The sequence below is a fragment of the Crinia signifera genome, chromosome 2 (genome assembly GCF_055691185.1).
Source record: "Crinia signifera chromosome 2, ASM5569118v1, whole genome shotgun sequence".
In the NCBI taxonomy this organism is placed as follows: Eukaryota; Metazoa; Chordata; class Amphibia; order Anura; family Myobatrachidae; genus Crinia; species Crinia signifera.
The window spans coordinates 297,445,756-297,471,226 of NC_139218.1; positions in this window are offsets into that span (position 1 = coordinate 297,445,756).

Sequence of the window (25,471 nt, forward strand, 5' to 3'; positions counted from 1 at the left end):
CCATACACCCAGATAGGTGTACCCACCATAAGGACCTATAGTGCAGTCTGGAGTATACAGGGATACTTGCGTCTCCAAGAATCTGGTGAGCTACCTTTAAATTGTTTTCTCTCCTATGCAAAGAAGAGAGTGAATCCTTTTTTATATACTTTTAGACTGTTTTTGTGTGATTTTTTAAGGAAATTTTCTTCCTTTTATGTGACTTTTTATTTAATAAAGCATTCAGTACTTTTTTTACCTTGAAACTACGGAGTGGACTGCTTCTCTTTGGGATTTCCAGTAAATTTATTCATATTGTCCAGCGCTGCAGACCGGTTCCCATTCCACTTGCTAACATTTGTACCTTTTTTGGGTGTTATTGAGATTGAAACACCATTTGAGAACCACTGCAGCAGAGGGATTAAGGAGCGCTAGAGAATTCCCGGAACTCTGCTTTTTTCACAAGTTATCTGCAGATCTGTCTGGTTGGAACAAAAACATGGTTATGTATGAGAGCAAATGACAGTTGACCATTTGCTTGGAAATGCTTCAAAACTGACAAACTGTCACTCATCCATAACCATGTTTTTGTTCCAGCCAGCCAGATCTGAAGATAAATCTTACTAGTGTATGGGCACCTTAACTGTAGCCATCACACCCCATACTCAACTGTATGCGGAAATCTCAGAAACACTGAGACATATGGAGAATTTAGTCATGGTTAAAAGACCAGGATGGGATGAAGTCATGAGTGATTTATGGCTCATTTTCTGAGTTCTGGTTCATGAAGTTAGGATCCTATCAGCAACTTTGTTTTTTTTCTTGATACTGGGGTGTGGAGTTTGCACCTGAAAGTGAAGTCTGGCTCAGAATTCTTCCACAGTGAGATGTTAGCTGGACATTTAGGCTTCTGCTGAACTAAGAAGTTCCTTGACCCTATTGCAGAACATTGCACATGGGAGTCAGATCCCTATGGGGCCATAATAATCCAATTTGACAGAACACTGGGTTATGGAATACTGTCTCCTGCCAGGAAGCTACTGTGGTAAGGTCTGAGCTATGGGAAAGGTTAAATGTTTAATAATTAATAATAGGGGTGCCAATCCCGGGGCATTTTTTAAATCCTGGAATTCGGGATTGAAAAATGCCCAATCACAAGATGGCAGGCGATCGGGAAGGCGGGTTGGCAGGCGATTGAGTGTTCAAATGGAGCCGGGAAGGTGGGGGGATGAATGAAGCCGGGCAGGTGGTCAGGCTCTTGGAGGCGGAAAGGTAGTGCGTTGAGCGTGCCCAGGACGAGGCGGCTGTGTGGCCTGCGCAGCACAACCTCTGACATCATCACACTGTGCAGAGCCACACTGTTGGGGACAGGAAAAGCCAGGCAGCATCTGAGCACCTGCTCAGATGCTGCCTGGCATTAGACTGCACATGTGCAGTTTAATCCCGAAATCCCGGGATTGAAAACTCCAATGCCGCGATTGAAATCCCAGAGTTATAGGGGCCAAATCCCAGGATCCCGCCGATATTGGCCACCCTAATTAATAAGTGTCAAAGTTATTACGGTAAATTACTGTATTGTTTAATACTGTTATTATCATATAATAACCATGCAGTTTTATCTTTCCTGTTGTCTTGTCTGTGCAATCCTGAACCTTTAGATATCCCTAATGACCTAATAAATCCTGTCTATTAAACTCAAATTCCTCAAACTCATGAATATCTTTTATTACGTTTTATGTAATATTTATTGCAATTTTTTTGAGAGAGTTCAAGTTAAAACAATTGAAAAGGAATAAGAATGTTTCTTTCTAAAATGTTATTGGCCTATTTAAAAAATAAGTTTATTTGCTTTCTAGCCACATAGTTCTTCAGTTATGGATTTCTATTTTAGCTAGCACCATAACCAGTATTAAACCCTTGGCCCTTCGTATCTTAATGAGCAATTGCTATAAACCAAACCTGTTCAAAAGATTAAGATGTCAGCTGCATTAACTATGGCTTCTGCCCTGTTACCTCTAGCATTCAATAATTATACATTGACCTGGTAGGTTAAATAATCTGCATATCGGTATTGACATCGATCCTCTCTACAAACTGCCAGTACAGATGAACTCAGAGTTGTGCAAGCAGTGGTTCCCATAGGGGGTGTGAGGTAGGGGCACCACTGTTTTTGTGTGCAGCATTTTTGTTATGACATCATAGTCAAGTACCAATCACCCAGTCCAGCAATGAATGTCAGATTTACAGTTAAAATCTACCTTCTGCTTCTCCTCCATGTCACAAGCCAGAAAACCATTTAACAGCACTGTGGGAGGACCTAAAACACCAAAATGACATTATGCCATTTGTTCTGTCTTTAAGGCACACCTTAAACATTGATGATCTAGTCAACAACCAAGAATTGCTTAATGTTAGTTGAAACATTTTATATAATGTTAAAAGCTAATATTGTATTACCTTTATATTTGTGTAAGATACATATAAGCTATTGCATTTATGAAAACAGTTTTGTTAGGGCTGCTATGGACAGAAATCGCCATGGCTGCCTTCTTTCACAGTGTGGTCATCTTGGACTGGAAAGTTAGCACCCATGACATGTGAATAAGTGACAGAAATTGTAATATTTTGAAAAATGTCTTCTATATTATTTTTTATTTTATTTTCTCAAAAATACTTTTTTGTTTAAATATTTAAGTTTTTATTTCTCCAGTGTATAATGATTTTGTTGATTTTCATTTCCTTATAAACACCATTAAGCAAAAATAAATGCAAATACAATCCAATTATATATTAAATATACAGGTTGAGTATCCCTAATATGAAATGCTCGAGACCAGGAGCATTTCAGATAGGGGATTATTCCGAATTTTGGAACATCTTTTTTTTTCATACTCACCTTGTCCTCAGGTGTCCCCCGATGTCCACGGCATCCTCCGGTGTCGATCATGCCCATTTTTTGAGGCATCTCTGGTCTGAATGATGCATTAAGTGGGTGACCAGATGAGTATGAGTATCAAAATCTAGGTTTAAAAAAACTGGGTTATTTCGAAAACCTATGGTTTTTGGAATATTTCGGTTTTTGGATATCCGGATAAGAAAAACCCAACCTGTATATGGTTCAAGTATGCAGCATAATAAGATTATTTGTGTGTCTTTATACATTAACCCAGAGGTACAGTATATTGTATACAGTAAAAAATATTTGGCCAAATAGTTCGGAAAGTTAGTTTAATATGCAAAACACCATTTTTAAATAGCAAATAAAATCAGAAAATCAATGTGTACATCAATGAGCAATCAAATCAAACGGTGGACTCAAAGGGTTCCCAATTTGGATGGTGCCCAGAGACCCAAACATGTTTCTTCTGTAAGAGGACTTCTTTAAATTGATAGAGAACCTTCTGTATGTGCAGTCAGTCCAATGGCCATACTGAAGCACTCATCGCTAATGCATAGGTGCATATACATGGTGCGATTTACCACAAATTACACAGTGGCCCTCACTCTGGTTGACTCGCAAAACTGCAGATTTTGCAGCTTTGGGATCCAACCAACTGTCGCCTGCCGCCCGAATGAATGTCCGTCCCCCTAGCACCACAAATATTCCTGCATGCATGCGAATGGATGTTTCGAATAAACATCCATTTGCAGCCTTGCATGTGAGGCAGAAATCATTCAATGTTCCCCAACCATCTAAAAAATTTCCTAAGCACTCGCAAATCTAAGTCACTCTCTGGTGACTTAGGTTTGTGGCACCCTGGTATGGAAATAGGATGGGCAGCTGACATCCGGTGATATTAGCTGCCCATCCCTGACACCCGCATCCCGCCACAATTTAAATGGGAATGCCTAGAATTTTCATGGGAATACAGCTTGCAGTGCATGCATTGCAAGACAAAATAGACTGTGCAGGCAAGTCGTTTTCACTATTTCGAATACAGTCTAGTGTTCTAATACAGTCAATACGGGCTATTGTTGCTAGGATTTGTAAGAACATTTTTAAATTATGTGATTCATGCCTCAAAAAAGTTTTTACTGGGAAAACATGTCTAAAGCCTACCTATCCATATCAAGGGCATACAGGACTGCAGTATAGTATAGTACAGTATTATATAATAGTCAATAAGGATAAATGACAACTGGCAACAGCTAAATATATGTGTGGAAACAGTCTAATTTCTCGAAAATTTTGCATGTTCACCTCTTACTACCATTAGAAAATACAATCTATTTTCTCTACTTTGAACTGTTAAATGTCAAATCAATTTAGTAAATTCTTCCTTTATTCTTTTTTTCAGGTTTTGGTGTATTTGCATCTTACCTCAGAGTTCCATTCTGATATGCCTAAATTACACCCTATTGATATAGGCATTGATATGCTAAATTAGAGATCATTACAGGATATTAAAGGTGTTGCTGCTAAGTAAGATGTGTAGACTACAGTACTTTATTTTCTATAATTTTGTGCTATCTAATTTGAGGAGAAATAGTCCAATAGGTACCTAGATTCTACTAAAAAATGATATAAAAAATAGGAAAACAAATCAAGATCTGATAAAATAGTGCATGGGTTTGCTCAGACAGCTACAGAACTCACAAAAGGGGCTACAGTCCTGTTCATAGGACAAATGATACACCTATACCTACACCATCTTATGGACCCCAGGGCAGCTGGAACATGACCTTAATCCCTCATATATGAGCAGCCACGTCATTCATGTAATAATAATAATAATAACAATAATAATAATTTATAATAATAATAATTATAATTTTCTTTTTTTAACCAAAATAACTAAAAGAGCTTTGAAGATATCACAAACATAATGCAAAGGTTTAGCATTGCTGAAAACACAGAAAGAATGAACACAATAGAGTTGAGGCAGCCATTTTAGGTAATTAATTCTAAGGATTACTCATGCTACCAACAAAGTTACAAGTGGTGGCAGCCATCTTGGGAACACTACATAGAATACCCTGGGGAGAATTACAATGTCGGGATAAAAAGAAACATAGTGGGAATGTTATAGAAAGCTAAAGCAAAATATACAATATTTTCAAAATCGGCAGATTCTTGCTTGCATTGTTCCTCCGACCCACATGTTTCCTTGTTGTGACACCTACCTTGTGCTCACTACACAGATTACAATTTACAAGATAAGCAGTACATGGTAAACATATAATGAAATAAATGGTAGGGAAATGTAAAGTGCGCTACTCTCAACTCAATATACAATTGTTTTTATATAAGCATACAATTGTTGGTAAAAAAAAAAAACATTTTATTAAAATAATTTGAAATTCAGCATCTCAGACACAGTGATTTTTCAATCCGTTTCATAAAAACATGACCCTGGGTCTGTTCCCATGTTTTTTATGAAACAGATTAAAAAATCACCGTGTCTGAGATGCTGAATTTCAAATTATTTTAATAAAATGTTTTTTACCAACAATTGTACGCTTATATAAAAATAATTGTATATTGAGGTGAGAGTAACGCACTTTACATTTTCCTACCATTTCTTTCCCACTCTATCCTCCGCTAACAGGGAGGTTTTGTAAAGTGCAGCTGACCATTAGAGCGCAAACAACAGTCTGTTCCTTTATATAATGAAATAAATCTAACAAAAAAAAATCCATGAAAAATATTTTTTATGTGATGGTCTCAACCAATCTACATTATAGATGTACTATTTGCTGACTTTGCCTACACATTTTTCCAGAAATAGGTGCAATACAACTTGGTCATTTATGTCCCAAAACACAATGCTAAGTTGGGATTTAACCAATTTGCTGCTTGAGAAATTCAGTTGTAGGCGTAATGTGTATGCCCAGTAACAAGTGCAAGTCCTGATATAGTTTTGGAGGTTGGAAGGTGGGGTAATGAGAAAAAGGTAAATATGTGTACAGTTCTTTTAATTGGTATATAGACATTAATTTGAAAAGTCTGTTACTATGTAATTAGTTTGATTAATTTGAATATATAGCAGAACTTTGCAAGTCTATTGAATGAAGATGAGATGTTACTCTGAAGAATATATGCACTTTAAAATATTGCTGTGCTCCATATAGCTGGGGGTTATTCAGAGATCTCCACATAAGATGCACAAGAACTTACCATAACCACAGTTTAAATTGTGATGGGGGGGCAAAGGGGGCAGCAATGCCTCTTTGCAGGGGCAGGACACGGCAATTTCAGGAAGCGGCCCAGAAAATGCAGGTGTCTGGGCCACTCCCAGTTAGATCAAACACAGTCACTGCGATCTGAAAAAATGGCCTCTGTACAACTTCGTAGTTAAATTTTATTTTACTGCCTTTTCTAAAATAGAAAATAATTTTACTTCACTAATGATGATTTTAATAAAATATGCAATATTTTGTTTGTTCTGTATATGCAGTTTATTAAGAGCTATGTAATTTCTGGCCAATTGAGAACTCTTAATTGTTTGATCTGTATGTACAGTATATATGTCTAATGTAATATTTTTGAAAGAACAACATACTAAACAATATTCTGAAATGGACTACATTAAAAAATCTACAATTTGAAAAGGTTGTTCTTCAATGTAAGTCACATGTGGTTGATTTAGAATCACTAAAGTAATACAAAAACTACATAATTATAGTTTGTCAAATGCGCTCACTGTATGTACTGTACGTAGATTATTTTTCTTAACAAAATTCCTGTACTTGACTCTTGCATGGAGCTCATCTGACAAACCTATTATAACATGAATAAATGCAGTACTCTGTGATTTGTCCATTGTCAACATGTTAACACAATGTATATTAAGGCAGATTGATGAAGGGTGGCTGAAGGAGTTTACTTTGCAGAGTTAAAGAAAAGAAAATCCTTTCTTCTTCCAGCTTCCATTTTTTTACAGAAGTTCACAAGAGTAAAGAGTAGATATACAATTATCTATGACTTGCTGATGCAAAGGAACAGAGCATTTAGTTTCTTGTCACTGTCTCTGAAATTCCTAAAGGTACAATTAGCATTTCATTTGACATAATGTTGAAAGGTTCATAGATTGATCTTCCCTAAAATGCAGCTAGAATTTTTTGAAATGCAAATTTTGACATTTATTAACTTTTATTCCAGATCTGTTTATAGACTGTAAAACTGTGCATACATTTAACTCAAGGCAGCTAAAAGGACAATGTTTAGGTGGATACTCTGTGTTATAATAAAACTCTTATTTTATTGTTTCAACAATGAAATCTTTATTATCAGAGATTTATGATGTTGGCACAGAAGTTTTTACTGCATGATTCACTGTGTTTTTATAGATGTATTGTCCAACAAAACAAAAAGAGAAATTGTACTTCTCTGTTCCTTCTCCTGGGATTGCATTTTCCCTGCTGAGGTAATGTCAGCGGTTTTATATCTTCAAAGCATAGTTTTCTCAAATCAATTAACAATTCTAATTGTATGGGAAAACTTCTTCAGTAAGCATGGAATATGGGACAGAAGCATGAGTTACTTTCTGCATCAAACATTAATAATTTTGTGCTCCACACTTAAAGTGGACCTGTAATTAGATCACAAGAGGTTTCATTTTTCTTTACTACATACTACAAGAACATACAGCACAAGAACAGCATTGTGTACAGATATTTAATATGACAAAATATTACAATAGAAAGAATTGTCATAAAACATTCAATAGAATATGAGAATACACAGTATGAAAACATAATGAATGGAGGGAAAAAAAGTGAATATTTTTTTACACTACAATAATAACGATCTAGATACATACAGTAGAAGGAATACTCAATTATAGTATTTGTGCCAGCATAACTGCATATCTGTGTCTTTCGCCTATTGTGGATTGAACATAATTTAGACAGATTTGCACCTATAGATTACAATAGCGATTTATTTTTTTGGATTAAAAAAATATCAATTTATGGCACAGTGTAGCCAAATATTTTGCATTAGTGAATAAAGGGAATTACATTTATAATACAGGAGTAGAACTTATGGGCACTACCATGCAGGAAAGCATAGGGATCTTCATACTTCGGATTTTGAGTTTTCCCACTTTTTTACGCTTTTCCTAGCGTTCCTTCCACGTATGCCTGCCTTTTTTCCCCTAAAACATTTATTACATTTAGTTTCACATGTTCAATACATATGGATTAAAATAATGTACAGTAAAGTCATGATGTAGTTTGTATTAGAGAAAAAGATTGTATGGGGGGTATTTAAATGCAATAATAAAACATAACTTTTATTGTTCTATACTAAACATATATACATACAATAAATAGATAAAAAATCACTTGATCAAAAAACCAAAACCATCATATATGGGACCAATTCTTAACCTTCAATAAAGCAAAAATAATATACTGTAGCACAAACTCAACATGTTCCTTTACTAGAGATTAAAAGTATTCCCAAATAGGAATCACAACTCTCAAAATAGAGAAATCATCCACAATAGCTTTTGCATAGTTCAAGTTGAGTAGTGCTTGTTCCACTGTCACTGACAATTCAAGACATCTTAATAGTATCACCATTAAACTTATAGGGTGGGATTTAATGGGTTGCGAGTGTGGCGACCATGATGTCGGACAAACTCAAAACCCATTACGCACTGCAGCCAGACTTGCAACCCATTACATTCCGCCCATATACTATATGGATGTATACATCATTACCACAATTGTGTACATCTATTGGCATCCACACTGGTTGTACAAGATGATTTAGTTCACTTTCAAAATGTCCGTAATCGTGTCACCATTTGTTAATACACTGTATGTATGGATACATTATATCTACAAATGTGTAGATACCCCAAGTAAGTCAATATAGAATGATAGAGAAGGTGTAATACAGTTCATGTGATCAGATTCTATTGTTACCCATGTACAGTGCCTGTAGGTAGTGAATGGTTATTAGGAGTTCCAATCACAAACCTGTTAAAGAATATTTAAGTATTTGTAAAATGGATAGAGGAGTACAAAGTAGATGTGGTGTGTTATATTGTTGAAATAAGATTTAATAATTCTACACGAGTATGATAATGATGTCAGTACCCAATAATGTCAGTACCCACAATGACTACAGAGAGAATGACTACAGTACCCACACATTAAATATAAGATTCCAAAGGAGAAATGTGATATAAGATATATGTGCACACAGTTTGGGCCTGATTATAGTTCACTTGCAAAAGCAAATTCTCTCTCTAATGGGCAAAACCATGTGCACTGCAGGTGGGTCAGAGAGAGTTAGATTTGGGTGGGGTTTTTACATCAAATGGATATCTATATTGTAGTGTAATAATAAAGCAGCCAGTATTTACTCTGCACAGAAACAAAATAACTCACCCAAATCTAACTCTCTCTGCACTTTACATCTGCCCCCTGCAGTGCACATGGTTTTGTCCATTAGCGAGATAACTTGCTTTTGAAAGTGTACCAGAATAAGGTCCTTTGTCTCACCAAGTGAAATTGAAATATAAAGGTACAGTACCTGTGAAGTGCTCAAGATCCCAGGTATAGAGAAAATAAAGAACACATTAAGAGGTGGAGATAGATTCAACATCTGTGTTACACCTGTGTAAAAGAGAGGCATTTTGGATATTTTTGCTTAGAACACTTTTCCCAGCAGGATTGAACGAATCCATAAAACATAACAATATATAATGGAAAAGGATTAAGACCTGTTGAGTAGTAAGAGTTATGTGCATTTTAAAGTGTCACAAGATAGGCATTATTTTGTTCTTCTGGTGAACCTTAATGTATTGTACTTGATTTTGTCAAACTGATTCCAGCTGCTCTCAGGGCCAGAATGACAATTGGTTGGACGGAGCAGCAGCTCCAGATCCTCCAGACAAAAATAGGCCCACCATCATTGCGTCATGAAGTTCCCCAGACAGACACCAGCTGGCCACAATTGTTGACCATATATCACATAATTACTAAAATTGCATTTTTAGCTAACGCATTTATGCAATATTTTTACTTTAATATACTTAGAAAGACATTGGGGCAGATGTATTGTCTTAACAATAGATAAATGCAAGGGTGATAAAGAAAGATAAACATCCAGCCAATCACATCCTAACTGCCATGTTACAGGCTGTGTTTGAAAAAAGTCAGGAGCTGATTGGCTAGAAGCAGAGGCAGAACTCTAGGAGGCAATGGAGTCATCTGCCGCCGGGCTCCTGCTTCCAAGGGGGCACCTGACCTCCAATGCAAGTTTGAATTAGTTCATTGAAAGCTGTCAATATCGCTTCTGTGGCTGACTCCCCCTTCTAACAGGACAATGTCATGCTCTCTTTATTTTAAACATAACAAACATACATATATATCTACAGTACATGCATAAAGTTATATAAGGTGGTGTGTGAGCATGTATGTGGGGGGACACCAATATTTATCTTGCCTCCGGGCAACTGGGATGAACTTACGCCACTGGCTAGAAGTTTATCTCTCTTTATCATCTCTCATACATCTACCCCATTGGTGGTTGTAGTACCAACTCCACCACTTTTCATAATAGGCCTTTGGACATTTTCAGCTCTAGGCCCATTAGGCCCTTAATCCAACAGTGGCTGCTGTATGTGTCTTGTTTGATATGCTTTGGAGACAGTAAAATCTGTGGTTCTTACATATTTACATCCATCTGTCTACATGGCTGTAGAGTTAAAAACACATGCAATGTTATATACAGTAAGCTTAGAAAAGTCCAAATCCAATAGGTAAACACATTTATTAATTTTAATAGCAAAATGGCTGTAATGTGCCGCTTAAAAAAAAGAGAACAAGTAGTGCTGAACAATGCGTTAAACCTCTATAAATAAAATAAAAAATAAAGAGATTGGATGGTCTTTACATTATTTAATAAAGTCTAATATGGAAAAACACAGTCAAAAAACACCATGGTATATTGAGTAAAAGAAATTTCATCCAATAATTGATGAAATGTCCCGGAGAGTCCATTCCTATAAAGACCCCTTAACACTGATGGGAAAGTATGTAGATGAATATTTACCCCCTGGAGTGGGTTGGTACAACGTCTGCTTATGTCTGTTTGGTCGGCCCAAGGCTTGTGATAATAGCCGTATATCCAACTGAGATGGTTTGTGGAGATGACAAGCAGGTGAAGTTGCAACTTATCTTTTATCCCCAGAATAGGGGTAGATGTCCAGGAATTAATTGGTATGGAATCCAAAGAATTCTAGGTGATATACTGTAGATACCAAGGGGTTGGTTCGGACTACAATCTGGAGTTGTCTGTTGATAGTGGGTGTCCAAATAGCAGCTTGTTGATATGTTTCGCTATGATAGGTAGCTTTATCAAAAGTGGGTGTTATGTGCCGCTGATGGGGTACGAACTTGGGTTGTTTGCTCTCGATCCTCTTTTCATTTTGACATTGAGCTCTGGTTGCCTTTTGGTTTAGCCATAGAGTTCCATATGACTATCTTATGATGAGTTATATATGTTTTACAAGAAGACTAGAACTTAATACAGTGGAATAGCTATGATTGTATGTAGTTTAGTTATAATTCTGCAAAATAAAATGTAATATTGAATATAAGCTAACTGACATATACAGCAGAAGGCTTATTATTTCCAATAAATTAGAACTTATATAAAAAAAAAAAAAACATTAAAAACAAAAGATACTGTAGTCCTGTTCTGGGAATCAGTCCCCAGTCCTTCTGAATGTGGATCCTAGGGATGATTCCTCTGAGCATTACTGTGTGCAACATAATGTGTAATTGGCATTATCATGTGTGACAGTGTGTAATGGGCATTACAATGTGTGACAATGTGTAATGGGCATTACAGTGTGCGTAATCCTGGCACAGTGTGTATAAGGGGTTCTACCTGGCACAGTGTGTCTAAGGGGCTATACCTGGCACAGTGTATCTAAGTTGCTCTAGCTGGGGCAATGTGAATAAGTGGCAATACAGTGTAGTGTAATGTGAATAACTGACACTACTGTGTGGTGTAATGCATATGGACGGTGGTGTGGTGTAATGTGAATTGGTGTCATGTGAATTGGTACTAGTATGTGGCCATACCCCTCCACAAAGCCACGGTCTACATTTTTGCCTTTAGCGCACACTGGCCCTATGTTTAGTGTGTGTGGGGGGAGGGACGCCAATTTCGTTGCTGCTAATGGGCATATTATGTGTTTAAGAGGAACTACTACTATGGGAATTATACATTCTCTTTTTCAGCATGCACCTTCGGCACATGCTGTCTCTTTGTAAAAATTGAGAGGGTGCAAATATATTGTTTGCAAGGGTGCATTAATGCCCTAATACCAGCCCTGGATGTTGCCAGTCTGAAAACTAATAGTTATAAATATTATAAATTGGTCTATTAACCCCTTCCTGACAGAGCCAGTTTTTGCGTTCCTGACAGAGCCCTTTTTTTCAAATCTGACATGTATCACTTAAGTGGGGATAACTTTTTTTTGCTTTTACTTATCCCAGTGATTTTGAGATTGTTTTTTCGTGACACATTGTACTTCAAATTAGTGGTAAATTTGGGTCGATACAGTCTGTGTTTTTTTGTGAAAAATACCAAAATGTCGTAAAAAAATGGAAAATTTAGCAATTTGCAAAATGTTAAATTTTCTGCTTGTGAGACAAATAATCATACCACTCAAAATAGTTAATAACTAACATAGACCATATGTCTACTTTATGTTTCCATCATTATTTCAACTTCCTTTTAATTTTTTTGGACACTAGGAGGCTTACAATATGAATAGCAAATTCTCAAATTTTCAAGAAAATTTCAAACACTGATTTATTTAGGGACCAGTTCAGTTCTGATGTGACTTTGAGGGACTTGTATGTGAGACACCCCCATAAATGATACCATTTCAAAAACTGCACCCCTCACAGTATTCAAAACCGCATTTTGGAAGTTTGTTAACCCTTTAGGTGTTTCACAGGAATTAAAACAAAGTGTAGGTGAAATTTCAAAATTTCATTTTTTTTGCAGATTTGCAATTTTAATACATTTTTCTAAGGAACACAGTACATTTTACTAGAGAAATGTGACTAAAAATTGATTCCCCCAATTCTTTTGTTTTCATAAATATCCTATATGTGGCCCTAGTGTGCACGTTGACCAAACCACAGGCTTCATAATAGAAGGAGCACCTACTTGATTTTGGAGCCTCCTTTTTATGAGATTATTTTTTAGGCACCATGTAGGTTTCTAGGCACCATAAGATGCTAAAATTTAGGAACCCCCCCACAAGTGACCCCATTTTGCAAACTACACCCCTCAGGGAATTCATCTAGGGGTATAGTGTACATTTCAAACCCCCAGGGGTTTCACCAATTGTGGTACAACTGGGCAGTGAAAATGAAAAATTACATTTTTTACACAAAAATGCAGTTCTGGCTCAAAATTTTTCATTTTCAGAAGGTATGAAGGAGAAAAAGCACCCCAAAATCTGTGCCCCAATTTCTCCCGAGTACGGCAATGCCTCACATGTGACCAAAAAATACCATTTGGGTGCATGGCAGGACTCAGAAAGGAAGGAGTGATTTTTGGATTTTGCAGCTCAGATTCTGGTGGAATGTTGGTGGGTGCTATGTTGCATTAGCAAGACCCCCAAAGCACCAATACAGTGGAACCCCCCCACAAGTGACCCCATTTTGCAAACTACACCCCTCAGGGAATTCATCTAGGGGTATAGTGTACATTTCAAACCCCCAGGGGTTTCACCAATTTTGATACAACTGGGCAGTGAAAATGAAAAATTACATTTTTTTACACAAAAATGCAGTTCTGGCTCAAAATTTTTCATTTTCATAAGGTATGAAGGAGAAAAAGCACCCCAAAATCTGTGCCCCAATTTCTCCCGAGTATGGCAATGCCTCATATGTGACCAAAAAATACCAGTTGGGTGCATGGCAGGACTCAGAAGGGAAGGAGTGATTTTTGGTGGTGGAATGTTGGTGGGTGCTATGTCGCATTAGCAAGACCCCCAAAGCACCAATACAGTGGAACCCCCCCACAAGTGACCCCATTTTGCAAACTACACCCCTCAGGGAATTCATCTAGGGGTATAGTGTACATTTCAAACCCCCAGGGGTTTCACCAATTTTGATACAACTGGGCAGTAAAAATGAAAAATTACATTTTTTTTACACAAAAATGCAGTTCTGGCTCAAAATTTTTTATTTTCAGAAGGTATGAACGAGAAAAAGCACCCCAAAATCTGTGCCCCAATTTCTCCCGAGTATGGCAATGCCTCATATGTGACCAAAAAATACCAGTTGGGTGCATGGCAGGACTCAGAAGGGAAGGAGTGATTTTTGGTGGTGGAATGTTGGTGGGTGCTATGTCGCATTAGCAAGACCCCCAAAGCACCAATACAGTGGAACCCCCCCACAAGTGACCCCATTTTGCAAACTACACCCCTCAGGGAATTCATCTAGGGGTATAGTGTACATTTCAAACCCCCAGGGGTTTCACCAATTTTGATACAACTGGGCAGTGAAAATGAAAAATTACATTTTTTTACACAAAAATGCAGTTCTGGCTCAAAATTTTTCATTTTCAGAAGGTATGAAGGAGAAAAAGCACCCCAAAATCTGTGCCCCAATTTCTCCCGAGTACGGCAATGCCTCACATGTGACCAAAAAATACCATTTGGGTGCATGGCAGGACTCAGAAAGGAAGGAGTGATTTTTGGATTTTGCAGCTCAGATTCTGGTGGAATGTTGGTGGGTGCTATGTTGCATTAGCAAGACCCCCCAAGCACCAATACAGTGGAACCCCCCCACAAGTGACCCCATTTTGCAAACTGCACCCCTCAGGGAATTCATCTAGGGGTATAGTGTACATTTCAAACCCCCAGGGGTTTCACCAATTTTGATACAACTGGGCAGTGAAAATGAAAAATTACATTTTTTTTACACAAAAATGCAGTTCTGGCTCAAAATTTTTCATTTTTAGAAGGTATGAAGGAGAAAAAGCACCCCAAAATCTGTGCCCCAATTTCTCCCGAGTATGGCAATGCCTCATATGTGACCAAAAAATACCAGTTGGGTGCATGGCAGGACTCAGAAGGGAAGGAGTGATTTTTGGTGGTGGAATGTTGGTGGGTGCTATGTCGCATTAGCAAGACCCCCAAAGCACCAATACAGTGGAACCCCCCCACAAGTGACCCCATTTTGCAAACTACACCCCTCAGGGAATTCATCTAGGGGTATAGTGTACATTTCAAACCCCCAGGGGTTTCACCAATTTTGATACAACTGGGCAGTGAAAATGAAAAATTACATTTTTTTACACAAAAATGCAGTTCTGGCTCAAAATTTTTCATTTTCAGAAGGTATGAAGGAGAAAAAGCACCCCAAAATCTGTGCCCCAATTTCTCCCGAGTACGGCAATGCCTCACATGTGACCAAAAAATACCATTTGGGTGCATGGCAGGACTCAGAAGGGAAGGAGTGATTTTTTGATTTTGCAGCTCAGATTCTGGTGGAATTTTGGTGGGTGCTATGTCGCATTAGCAAGACCCCCCAAGCACCAATACAGTGGAACCCCCCCACAAGTGACCCCATTTTGCAAACTACACCCCTCAGGGAATTCATCTAGGGGTATAGTGTACATTTCAAACCCCCAGGGGTTTCACCAATTTTGATACAACTGGGCTGTGCAAATGCAAAATTACATTTTTTACACAAAAATGCAGTTCTGGCTCAAAATTTTTCATTTTCACAAGGAATGAAGGAGAAAAAGCACCCCAAAATCTGTGCCCCAATTTCTCCCGAGTACGGCAATGCCTCACATGTGACCAAAAAATACCATTTGGGTGCATGGCAGGACTCAGAAAGGAAGGAGTGATTTTTGGATTTTGCAGCTCAGATTCTGGTGGAATGTTGGTGGGTGCTATGTTGCATTAGCAAGACCCCCCAAGCACCAATACAGTGGAACCCCCCCACAAGTGACCCCATTTTGCAAACTACACCCCTCAGGGAATTCATCTAGGGGTATAGTGTACATTTCAAACCCCCAGTGGTTTCACCAATTTTGATACAACTGGGCAGTGAAAATGAAAAATTACATTTTTTTACACAAAAATGCTGTTCTGGCTCAAAATTTTTCATTTTCAGAAGGTATAAAGGAGAAAAAGCACCCCAAAATCTGTGCCCCAATTTCTCCCGAGTATGGCAATGCCTCATATGTGACCAAAAAATACCAGTTGGGTGCATGGCAGGACTCAGAAGGGAAGGAGTGATTTTTGGTGGTGGAATGTTGGTGGGTGCTATGTCGCATTAGCAAGACCCCCAAAGCACCAATACAGTGGAACCCCCCCACAAGTGACCCCATTTTGCAAACTACACCCCTCAGGGAATTTATCTAGGGGTATAGTGTACATTTCAAACCCCCAGGGGTTTCACCAATTTTGATACAACTGGGCAGTGAAAATGAAAAATTACATTTTTTTACACAAAAATGCAGTTCTGGCTCAAAATTTTTCATTTTAAGAAAGTATGAAGGAGAAAAAGCACCCCAAAATCTGTGCCCCAATTTCTCCCGAGTACGGCAATGCCTCATGTGTGACCAAAAAGTGGCAGGACTCAGAAGGGAAGGAGTGATATTTGGATTTTGCAGCACAAATTCTGGTGGAATGTTGGTGGGTGCTATGTCGCATTAGCAAGACCCCCAAAGCACCAATACAGTGGAACCCCCCCACAAGTGACCCCATTTTGCAAACTACACCCCTCAGGGAATTCATCTAGGGGTATAGTGTACATTTCAAACCCCCAGGGGTTTCACCAATTTTGATACAACTGGGCAGTGAAAATGAAAAATTACATTTTTTTACACAAAAATGCAGTTCTGGCTCAAAATTTTTCATTTTCAGAAGGTATGAAGGAGAAAAAGCACCCCAAAATCTGTGCCCCAATTTCTCCCGAGTACGGCAATGCCTCATGTGTGACCAAAAAGTGGCAGGACTCAGAAGGGAAGGAGTGATATTTGGATTTTGCAGCACAAATTCTGGTGGAATGTTGGTGGGTGCTATGTCGCATTAGCAAGACCCCCAAAGCACCAATACAGTGGAACCCCCCCACAAGTGACCCCATTTTGCAAACTACACCCCTCAGGGAATTCATCTAGGGGTATAGTGTACATTTCAAACCCCCAGGGGTTTCACCAATTGTGGTACAACTGGGCAGTGAAAATGAAAAATTACATTTTTTTACACAAAAATGCAGTTCTGGCTCAAAATTGTTTCTTTTCAGAAGGTATGAAGGAGAAAAAGCACCCCAAAATCTGTGCCCCAATTTCTCCCGAGTACGGCAATGCCTCACATGTGACCAAAAAATACCAGTTGGGTGCATGGCAGGACTCAGAAGGGAAGGAGTGATTTTTGGATATTGCGGCTCTAATTCTGGTGAAATGAATGGTGGGTGCTATGTGGCATTAGCAAGACCCCCGAAGCACGGTGAAATTATGAACCTAATAATCCATAGATGTGTGGTATAATTTAAAACACTCCTTTATACATAGGCCGGGTTTGTCGGGGCAAGTGTCACACTGGAAAATAGTTTGCTTTCTTATTCCCTTTTTATAGCAAACTTTGCACCTTTTTTGTGTCCTGCCCTTTTTTCCAGTGGAGGGGATTTCATCAGGAAAATGCTGCCCTGGTACAATACGGGGGCCAGTACTAGAAGTACTGGGGCCCTCTGCCTGCTGGTTCCCAAATATTAGGCCCTTTATGACTTCCTCTTGAAAGTGCATAAATGTCCCCCTCTGGCCGGTAGAACGGAATAGCACGTAAGCGTTATACAGTGCCATCTGGATGATATACACGGCCAGCTTCTTGTACCAGATTTTTGTTTTCCGCAGGGCACTGTACGGCTTCAGTACCTGATCTGAAAGATCCACTCCGCCCATGTACCTATTGTAATCCAGGATACAATTAGGTTTTGAGGTGTGGGTACTGGTACCTCGTACAGGGACGGAGGTGGTACTGTCTCCGTGAATTGTTGTCAGTATAAGGACATCCCTCTTGTCCTTATATTTGACCAACAACATATTTTCGGTGCATATTCCCCTGCTTTCACCCCTTCTCATTACTTGGGCAATGTGCGTTTTTGGGAGGCCTCTTTGGTTCTTGCGCACAGTACCGCAAGCTGCTGTACCTCTTGAACCAAGGGCCTTAAACAGGGGGATGCTAGTGTAAAAGTTATCCACATAGAGGTGATAACCTTTATCCAGGAAGGGGTGCACTAAATCCCAGACAATTTTTCCACTAACACCTACGAGGGAGGGGGGGCATTCTGGCGGTTCAATTTTTGAATCCTTCCCTTCATATACCCTAAACCTGTGAGTGTACCCTGAGGTGCTTTCACACAGCTTATACATTTTTATGCCATACCTTGCCCTCTTACTGGAAAGGTACTGGCGGAATTTAACCCTTCCTTTAAAATGTATAAGGGACTCGTCTATGCAAATTAATTTATCTGGGATGTACATCTCTTCAAATTTGGCACTGAAATGATCAATGACCGGCCTGACTTTGAATAGCCGGTCAAAGGTGGGATCATCTCTGGGTGGGCACTGTGCATTATCGTTGTAATGCAAAAATTTAAGGATCGTCTCAAATCGAGCCCGGGGCATGGCCATACGGTAAAATGGGGTGCTGTACAGAACATCTGTACTCCAATATTGCCTTATTTCTGGCTTTTTTACTATGCCCATATGAAACACCAGACCCCAAAACGTCATCATCTCTACTGCATCTACAGGGGTCCACCTAGCAAATGATGACGTGGGGTTTTGAGCAATAAACTGCTGGGCATATAAATTAGTTTGGTCCACCATTAAATTTATAAAATCATCAGAGAAAAATAATTTGAAAAAGTCAATTTCTCTGAGACCCGTGGAATCAAATTGGATTCCTGGCATGGCCAAAAACTCAGGAACCTGGGGCTCAAAATTGTCTGGTGGTGGGGTCCATACGAGATCAATTATTGGGGGGGGGGTCTCAGCTGCTCTACGGGGGCGTCTTTGAGGGGGTCCCTCATCACCAGAGGAGGAAGAGGAGCTTAAGACGAATCCTTCAAATTCCCCGCTTGCATCACTGGCTGTGCCAGAGTCAGAGGCAAGCATGGCATATGCCTCCTCCGCTGAATACATTCTTCTGGATGACTGGGATGACATTTGGGATGACATTTGGGATGCCATTTTTATTTTTGTGTTACTGGTAGTGAAATGTTTCAACACGTGTATAGTGTAGGGGGGGGTACAAACTTTATTTTAACCCGGGGGGTATGTAGTGTGTAGTGTGTATGTAGTGCAGAAAAAAAAAATACTTTATACAAAAAAAAAAATTGAAGGGGTTAAAAAAAAAAATTGAAGGGGTTAAAAAAAAAAATTGAAGGGGTTAAAAAAAAAAAAAAAAGGTCCTGCGCCAAAAATTGAGCACAGATGTTGGTCAGTAAAGTCCGTCACTGAACAGCGCTCAAAGGCAACAGGAATTTGATCAAAAAAAAAAAAAAATAGATCAACCCTGTGCCGAAAAAGATGATCAGTGATGTACGTCACTGATCAGCGCACAGTGGCCACAGGACACCCACAAAATCACAGTGTGTGTAAAAAAAAAATTAAAAAAAGACCCCACAGCACCCACAAAAAAAAAAGGTGATCAGTGATGCGACACTGATTACCAGTGAGGGGCAGCAGGTGCACAACCTTTGGTGCAACTGACAGTGCAACTGGCAGCAACTGACAGGTATATATAAAAAAAAAAACCTCTGCACCCCCAAAAAGTTGCTGATCACCTCAGATATAGTGATCAGCACAAAAGGCGGGGGCAGCAGACACAAAATTTAGCACTCTCTATCACTCTCTGTCACTATCTCTCTCTATCTCTCTATCTCTCACTATCTATCACTCTATGACACTGCAGCAGCAGCACTGACAGTTATATATATGAAAAATAACCCCTGCACCCCCAAAAAGTTGCTGGGGGTGCACAAAAGGGGGGCAGCAGACACAAAATATAGCAGTCTCTATCACTCTCTGTCACTATCTCTCTCTATCTCTCTATCTCTCTATCTCTCACTATCTATCACTCTATGACACTGCAGCAGCAGCACTGACAGGTATATATATATATAAAAAAAAACCTGCGCCCCCAAAAAGTTGCTGATCAGTTAATTTATACTGATCAGCACAAAAGGGGGGCAGCAGTCAGTTATATAAAAAATATATAGCACAATCTGTCACTATCTCTCTCTCTCTATCTCTCTCTATCTCTCTATCTATAACTATATCACACTGCAGCAGCACAAAATATAGCACTCTCTGACACTATCTCTCTCTATCTCTCTCTATCTATCTCTCTCTATCTAACGCTATTACACTGCAGCAGCACAAGTTCACAACACAGGAAGTCACAAGTAGTAACAGGATCCTGGAAGCATCCAGCACACTACAAGCAGTGATGAAGCAGTGATCAGGTAAGAATTTTGCTCGGTTCAGGTCAGTAAATGGCGGCAGCTGGGCACGGTGACCGCACTGCACGCAATTCCAGACCGGAATGGCGTCTGCAGTGCAGTCACCGTTAGTTTAAATCCCCCTCCTTGGCTGTGATTGGTCCGTCGGTCCGACGAACCAATCACGGCCTTTGGGGGCGGGCGGGGTGAGGTGGGGTGACACCAGTGTCACCCTTACACCCCGCGGTGATTGGTGCTGTACTTTACAGCACCAATCACCTCCGATCGCGTGTCACCGGCGAACGTTATTCGCCGGTGACACAGAAAACGCTGTGAATGGCTGTTCACACTGAACAGCCAATCACAGCGATCGCCGACGGGGGGGCGGCATCGCAGCCCCCCCTGGGCATGCAGGGACATGTCTGCTGTCAGGGACAGCAGACATGTTGAAACTGTCACCGCGTCTATAGACGCGGTGACAGTTACAAGCCATGACGTACATTTACGCCATGTGTCGGGAAGTACTTCCCGACCATGACGTAAATGTACGTCAAATGTCGGGAAGGGGTTAATGGTTTTATTGTGTATGTGTTTTGATCTGACTAAAAACTTTTGAACACCAAATCGTATTTAAATGAACTGCATCTATGTATGATAATAATTGCTGATGACTGGACAATTCAAAGTTTAAATATATGACACAGCAGAAATCCATATATATATATATATATATATATATATATATATATGTTATTTATTTTCTTAAAAGTCTTTGTTGTATACAAATAGATAAAACTGTCACACAATGCCAGTCTTTTTATATAGGTTTTATCAACAGTACACATGGATGTGATATCAATGCAGTGAAGACACCAATGCGTTTCGTCTACAAGGAGACTTCATCAGGGGTCTCACAATAACAGATGTATAATAGGTGGTACACAAAGAGGAACTGCTTCTTTCAAATGGTAATACAGGCACCACAGTGTCTTTTTGGACAAACCTTTATTTAGTAATGGTATCAATACCAGGTCTCACCGGCCAGTAGGTAAATCATTAGGCCATAAATGTAAAGTTATTTTTGATAACACCAATATATAGGCCCCAAACAAATGGATAATTCAATAGGTATAAGTAGGTCAGGCTAGGTTGACAAAAGACAATGTGCTCCTGTGTGTGACCCAGCCATAATCCCACACAGGAGCATATTGTCTATGGTCTATAAACATTTTGATGCACTGGCCAGAATAGGTAGCTGCAGTGAATATTGTCCAGCAGTCTTCTAGTTAAGTAATACTCTAGAATACTCCAGCATACTCTAAAGCATGTCATTTGTAAAGTACCTGCCTCATTAGTGCCAGTACACACTTTTAGAAAGCTGCCATTCCTAATCACTGATGTCAGATATAGTTCTTCCTGAGACTTGTCACTCAATCTTTCAGTGTCCTGGTGTTGCTGACAGCTACAGTTCTCCAAATTCAGTCATTGCCAGATCTTCTGATCCAGCCTTTCTACTACTAAGTCGTGGTGGTGTTTTTCCAGACTGTTTGCCAGTTTATTAAGTCTCAGTATTCTGCAGCTTATTTCATCCTTCTGCATTAATGCATTGGTTTCTTATAACAACTATTTGCATTGTTGCATTTGTTCAGTTGGATGAGAGGTGGTCATAGAGGACTTCCTGCGCCGTGGTGAGCATGCTTGTTGTCACGCGTCGTCGTGCGTGTCAATAGTAGGGAGGTCAGGGCATTGGTGGAAAGAGTCCCAGTCTGGAAGCAACACAGGTTGGATGCCAAGTGTAGTGTAGAAGGTTGGGAGATCAGATGGTTTAGAAATAGAGGTAGATTTACCATTATGAGTCACCTGTAATGAAAAGGGGAATCCCCACCGGTATTTCAGGCCTAATTTTCGTAAGGCATCTGTAAGCGGTTTTAAGGTTCTTTGCTGCTGTAAGGTCGACCATGCCAAATCAGGAAATAATTGGATCTTGTCTCCTTGGAATTCGATCCCTTCTAATAGGCGTGTTTTTTGTAGTATTTCTTCTTTTTGTGTGTAATAATGCAGTCTACAAATAACATAACAAGGTCGGTCCGATGGAAGGCCCCTAGGTCTCAGGGCTCGGTGTGCTCTATCGAATATAATGGCTGTACCAGGGTCTAAACCCAGGATTTCCCCAAAAATTTTTGTAAGGACATCTACAAGATTGGACTGTGGTATATCTTCTGATAAACCTCTGACCCTAATGTTATTTCTTCTACCCCGATTGTCCATATCTTCTATGCGGGCTTTAAGGAAGGTGATATCAGGTGCTTGATGGGAGATCACTTCCTTGAATTTAGTCAAGATAGCTGTAGTTGGTGATTCGTGTCGCTCTAGTATATCTACTCTTGACTCAAGTGAAGACATGTCTTTCCGAAGGACAGATACTTCGTGTTTGATAGTAGCAAATAGGCTAGACTCCAGGTTTGAAAAGTCTTGCTTTGTTAGTAAGGTTTTGACATGTGCCAGGATCTCCCTAATCTCTGTGGTCAATGAAGAAGCATCTTGGGACTGGGTGCCTTCGGGTAAAGACATCTCATCCGAATGAGAGGGGGAAGCCGACGAGGAAGGGGTTTCTGTTGTACTCGACGAATTCGTATTGGAAGGTAATAAGAACTGACGTAGATCAGCTGTGTGGCAATCAGAGGGTTTATGTGTTCCCTCCGGTTTGGTCTTAGATTTTTTCTTAGCGTTTTTCACCATGAGCACCGGTTTATATGAGTGTGGCTGTAAGGTCAGTTAGTAAAAATAAGCTCAACGCTTCAGGTCTTGTGTTAAAAAATAACAGCGGGCCATTGTCGTGTCAAGGCTCCCCCATGGCCTACGCGGTCGTCATCAGTCGGTCATTATATCACTTCCCTAATGTCGGATGTGATGGAGGAGGAACATTTTCAAAAGTCACTCGGATTACTGGAATCAGGTCATATATTCTTTGGAAGTTCCGTATCTTCTTCCAACTACCAGAATCTATGTTTTGTGACCCTAGTCGCCGTCAGGGTGGGGTAGAAGGATAAATGGAGCGGGGAGCAGCCGAAGAAGACTTCCTCCTACGTGCCCGCCTAAGCCACGCCCGGTAATAGGTGTATTTCAACTCTGAAGGGGTAGCGCAGGTTCTGCAGTATGATTTTATAAGCAGCTTTTATATATTAAGCCCAGCAAAGATGCAGATATTCCTTACAGTGTATCCTTCTTTATGTGACAGGCTGGTAGTTGTGCAAAGCAGGTTTTTGTCACTCTCCAAAATAATACTCCCAATTGGCAGGGCCTCTAAGTGATCCCCAAAGGTCACAGGAGAGGTGTATGGGAGCCAGGAGCAGCAGCTACTGTGTTGGTGCACTTCCTGCTATATGCTTATTATACCCAATCCAAGATGGCCGCCGCTGTTTAATATGGGGGGAGAGAGCTGGCAGACGCCTCTCGTCCCCCTGGCCTCCTGAGTACAGTAGTGCCTCACTGGGTGTGCAGGGGTGCCCCCCACTTACCTCCAGTGCCGCTCCCCCTGTTATGCTGAGTGCCTGGGCTGGAGACTGCCGTGCGCCAGGATCCAAGATGGCCGCCGCGGCTGTGAGCTGGAGATTTCTCACTCTCCCTCTGGCTCCGGCACTGCTCAGACAGAGCCGGACTGACAAGGGGTGTCTGGGGCGCACCAATCCTACCTCCAGGTACGCTGTCCTGCTAGCTGGCTGCCTCCAGGACCCGCCGCCTGTGATGATCCGTCCACAGAGCCTGGCTGCCGGGTGATGGGGTCCAACTTTAGTCCGCGGCTTCAGGAAAGGTGAGGGCCGCAACCTGCAGAGTGGGATTTCTCCCCCTCACGGCTCTGCAGCATCGTCAACCACGCACCGGAGGGTGTTGGGATGGTGGGGGCTTCTTAGGGTGGGCTACTGCTGTTAGTGCATATGGCCTAAGCGTATGTTTTAACAGTAAAACTTAGGGAGCTCCTGCAGAACGTGGCTTACTGTTTGGACGACCAGGCCACGCCCCGCATTGTTGCATTTGTATTGCATTACAGATTTTGTTCTGATACATTATTACATTATTTCATTGGTTGCTTATAACACCTATTTGCATTGTTATTATGTTATCGATTTCATCTTCTTGCATTGTTGCATTTACCCCTGTGTATGCTGTATAAAGGACAAATCATTTCTACTCTAAGCACGGTTTGTTCCAGCACATGAAAATTACTCCTAGGGCATGTAATTATTATTGTCAGTCTAGTGAGGAACTGCCAGTCAAATCTGCTATGCTAGCTGCAAGAGTCTATTCCAGTCCAGCTGTTACATAGTCATTTAGTCCTACTCTCTGAACAGTATTGATATCAAGTCAGAGCCTGTACTTACTCCTTCATATACTTCTGCCGTCTCTTGTCTCTTTATACGTGAATCTCTACTGGCTGGTGGTTAAGGGGGATATTCAATCATGGGTCACGACTGTCAGGCTGGCCCAACAGCCATGACCCTGTCCTGTTCTCGACCGGCTCAACTGGTTATCGAGCTGCGGCTAGGAGCTCGACAATCCATGGTGGTTCTCAGCAGAACGGGCCCACCTGCTTGTAAAGTCGGGTCCGTTCTGCGAGATCCCTGTTCAATGCTGTCGGGAAAGACAACATTGAATAGGGTCCTGCCACTATTTCCAGACAGCATCTCAAGTACCAGTGTGCTGTCTGCACTAAGGGAACAAGGGAACCTGTTATTGGTGAAGACCCTCCCAAAATAGTGCAGGGGTTCTCTAACAGTATCTTTACTATTCTGTCCTAACTTCCAAGCATTTTAGGACTCTGACACATCTTAATATGTCAAATGTACTTCCCTATTTATTTTCTTACACAAATTGACACTATAGCCTAGTAAAACTAACAAACAAATATGACTGGGAAAATTAAACCTTATCTTCTTAATAGTGGGAACAGTGCAGAACACCCTTACACAGTGATCTATAAGAAATACGTGTTTCCTTTAGCATTGTATAAGGTGGATAAGTTTGTACTGGAATGTCTGCT